This window comes from Diorhabda carinulata, unplaced genomic scaffold (genome assembly GCF_026250575.1).
Source record: "Diorhabda carinulata isolate Delta unplaced genomic scaffold, icDioCari1.1 Dcau_16, whole genome shotgun sequence".
Lineage (NCBI taxonomy): Eukaryota > Metazoa > Arthropoda > Insecta > Coleoptera > Chrysomelidae > Diorhabda > Diorhabda carinulata.
Genome location: NW_026613961.1, coordinates 21106 through 25000, shown reverse-complemented (window position 1 = coordinate 25000; position 3895 = coordinate 21106). Strand labels below are relative to the sequence as shown.

The 3895-nt window shown below is 38.1% G+C and overlaps 2 non-coding genes across 2 annotated transcripts; both read right to left on the bottom strand.

Annotated features, from left to right (window-relative positions):
* Positions 1-228: 228 nt before the first annotated feature.
* On the bottom strand, positions 229-384 carry LOC130903208 (5.8S ribosomal RNA). Its single transcript, XR_009060614.1, has one exon. It is a non-coding gene; the product is annotated as a 5.8S ribosomal RNA (ribosomal RNA).
* A 1122-nt stretch (positions 385-1506) lies between these two features.
* On the bottom strand, positions 1507-3428 carry LOC130903211 (small subunit ribosomal RNA). Its single transcript, XR_009060616.1, has one exon. It is a non-coding gene; the product is annotated as a small subunit ribosomal RNA (ribosomal RNA).
* Between the last annotated feature and the right edge of the window lie 467 nt (positions 3429-3895).

Genomic DNA, 3895 nt, shown 5'->3' with positions numbered 1-3895 from the left:
ATAGCGGGTTGTGTTCAAAAATTGCGTAACTTTTTCTATAAAAATTTACGCTGCTTTTCGCACTTTAGGATGCCGCACAAATACAAAAAAAAATACGCACAAGTTTGTATGTGCATGTGTTTTTTCTTAATTAGTGTGCGTTATTGTTTCACATCCAACACGCTTAGGCATTATTTTTCTTTAATAAATAGAAAAATTTTAAATTCTAAGCAGTCTTTTAAATTGATACGACCCTCAGTCAGGAGTGGTCCGGGAACGAGTATCCGAGGACCGCAATGTGCGTTCGAAATGTCGATGTTCATGTGTCCTGCAGTTCACAAGTTGACGCGCAATTAGCTGCGTTCTTCATCGACCCACGAGCCAAGTGATTCACCGTTCAGGGTAATCATTTTATTATTATGTCGTTTTCTCATATTCTATTCGTCGTATTTTTAATATTTGATTATTATTAAATTAATAATATTATTATAATATCTTATACGCGTATAGAAAATTTATATAACGACATTTTTTATATATATATATATATATATATATATATATATATATTATAATAAATGGTAATTATTCGAAACTTTTAGAGAAATTATAATATCGTACTTTGATATATCTGATAAATTTTAACCGCTGCACATGTTTTATTACAAACGAGGCGCGCATAGACAGATATCTCGCACGATATATTCCTCCTCTTTATATTATTACAGTTTTTTTTTTATCTTGAAAGTTTTATACAAATTTCGACGGTCGGGCGTAAATCTTCGAACACCTTCGAAATAATACATAAAATATTATTTCTAAAACGAATTTTTATACATATCGATAGAATCGACATGTGCTTAAATTTCGTTTAGGTACCCGGATGAAAATGTCTCAATAACATAATCATCACATATAATCTTGTCGATATTTTCTTGTATTACCTTCAAACGATAAAAAACTTAGGTAATAATATAATAAACGAAATAAAATTTATCCATAAAAATATAGACACACACACGACAACAGACGACGTTTCAATAAACTATATATTTTTCGTTTATTATAATAACGATTCTTTATCAGAACGTTTTTAGTTAACAAGAAATTTTGTTAATGATCGTTCCGTCAATCGTTATAATATATAATAATACATATGTTGTTATTGTTGTGTCGTCATCGTCGTCGACGCCTTCTATAAACTATGATAAAAATTTTTCGTTATATTTTTATTGGAAAAATTTATATATGTAAATATATTTTTATAGACGTATGAATTATATTTATCTTTTTTTTTTTAATTTTATTCGAAACTTGTTCGAATTTTGTAAAAATAAAAATTAAAAAAAGATTTCAATATATATACATCTATATATATATATATATATATATATATATATAATTTATAACATATATAAATTTCTTTTGAAGAGTTCGATAATTTTGTAGAAGAAAATTCTCTTTTACAATTAATACAGACTTGATTTCGTTTTTTTTTTTTTTGTTTAAAAACGAACAAATACTCTGTAATGATCCTTCCGCAGGTTCACCTACGGAAACCTTGTTACGACTTTTACTTCCTCTAAATGATCAAGTTTGGTCATCTTTCCGAAGCATCGGCGACGCCGAAACGCCACCGCGCTCAGTCCGAAGACCTCACTAAATCATTCAATCGGTAGTAGCGACGGGCGGTGTGTACAAAGGGCAGGGACGTAATCAACGCGAGCTTATGACTCGCGCTTACTGGGAATTCCTCGTTCATGGGGAACAATTGCAAGCCCCAATCCCTAGCACGAAGGAGGTTCAGCGGGTTACCCGGGCCGCTCGGCCAGGGAGGACACGCTGATTCCTTCAGTGTAGCGCGCGTGCGGCCCAGAACATCTAAGGGCATCACAGACCTGTTATTGCTCAATCTCGTGCGGCTAGAAGCCGCCTGTCCCTCTAAGAAGAATTATTTGTACGCCGACAGTAAAAACCGCGAACGGCAAGAGCCGAAACTCAATACCGACGGGCCTTTGGGATGTCGAAATACGCCTAGTTAGCAGGCTAGAGTCTCGTTCGTTATCGGAATTAACCAGACAAATCGCTCCACCAACTAAGAACGGCCATGCACCACCACCCACCGAATCAAGAAAGAGCTCTCAATCTGTCAATCCTTCCGGTGTCCGGGCCTGGTGAGGTTTCCCGTGTTGAGTCAAATTAAGCCGCAGGCTCCACTCCTGGTGGTGCCCTTCCGTCAATTCCTTTAAGTTTCAGCTTTGCAACCATACTTCCCCCGGAACCCAAAAGCTTTGGTTTCCCGGAAGCTGCCCGCCGAGTCATCGGAGGAACGTCGGCGGATCGCTAGCTGGCATCGTTTATGGTTAGAACTAGGGCGGTATCTGATCGCCTTCGAACCTCTAACTTTCGTTCTTGATCAATGAAAGCGTTTTTGGCAAATGCTTTCGCTTCTGTCCGTCTTGCGACGATCCAAGAATTTCACCTCTAACGTCGCAATACGAATGCCCCCATCCGTTCCTATTAATCATTACCTCGGGGTTCCGAAAACCAACAAAATAGAACCGAGGTCCTATTCCATTATTCCATGCACACAGTATTCAGGCAAAATTTTGGCCTGCTTTAAGCACTCTAATTTGTTCAAAGTAAACGTGCCGGCCCACCTCGACACTCAGTCAAGAGCACCGCGGCGGGATTGAGTTGGGCCGCCCTTGCGAGCTAAGCCCACCGGCAGGACGTCCCACGACACGCCAGTTAACACCGCGTACGATGAACCAGCGGCGTGGGACACAGATTCGACTACGAGCTTTTTAACCGCAACAACTTTAATATACGCTATTGGAGCTGGAATTACCGCGGCTGCTGGCACCAGACTTGCCCTCCAATTGATCCTCGTTAAAGGGTTTAGAGTGTACTCATTCCGATTACGGGGCCTCGGATGAGTCCCGTATCGTTATTTTTCGTCACTACCTCCCCGTGCCGGGAGTGGGTAATTTGCGCGCCTGCTGCCTTCCTTGGATGTGGTAGCCGTTTCTCAGGCTCCCTCTCCGGAATCGAACCCTGATTCCCCGTTACCCGTTACAACCATGGTAGGCGCAGAACCTACCATCGACAGTTGATAAGGCAGACATTTGAAAGATGCGTCGCCGGTGCGAGACCGTGCGATCAGCGAAAAGTTATTCAGAGTCACCAAATTGTACGATGACGAGCAAGCCCGCCACCGATTGGTTTTGATCTAATAAAAGCGCTCCTTCCGTCTCCGGTCGGAACTCTGTTTGCATGTATTAGCTCTAGAATTACCACAGTTATCCAAGTAAATGTGGGTACGATCTAAGGAACCATAACTGATTTAATGAGCCTTTCGCGGTTTCACCTTAATTTGGCTTGTACTGAGACATGCATGGCTTAATCTTTGAGACAAGCATATGACTACTGGCAGGATCAACCAGGGAACTGTGTTTTATAATATATATAATATATATTATTATTATTATTATTATATATATATATATATATTTTATAATAAAAAACTATTATCGAAAAAGTTTTAATAACAATATCCAAAAGAGGATAAATTATGATGATGTTTTTTATATTACATATATACTTTATATTTATACATAATATAATAATCATCTATATTCGTGTATAAACACATTATTATTTACTTTTTCTTTTGCGTGTTTGCTGCGCTTATTATTGAAAATATATAATTTTCAGCGCCACGCTTTATTTATATTTTTTCTTATTTTATAAAATTTCACCGAATCGACTATAAATCTATCTAAATTTAATCGAAATGAGAAAAATTAGATGATTACGTCGACCGGGCTACAATTTCGACATTATCTCTACCCTTCGCTAGATTGTAAGCGACATGGTTTATACATTAGGTAATAATGAACGAAATTTTTATTCT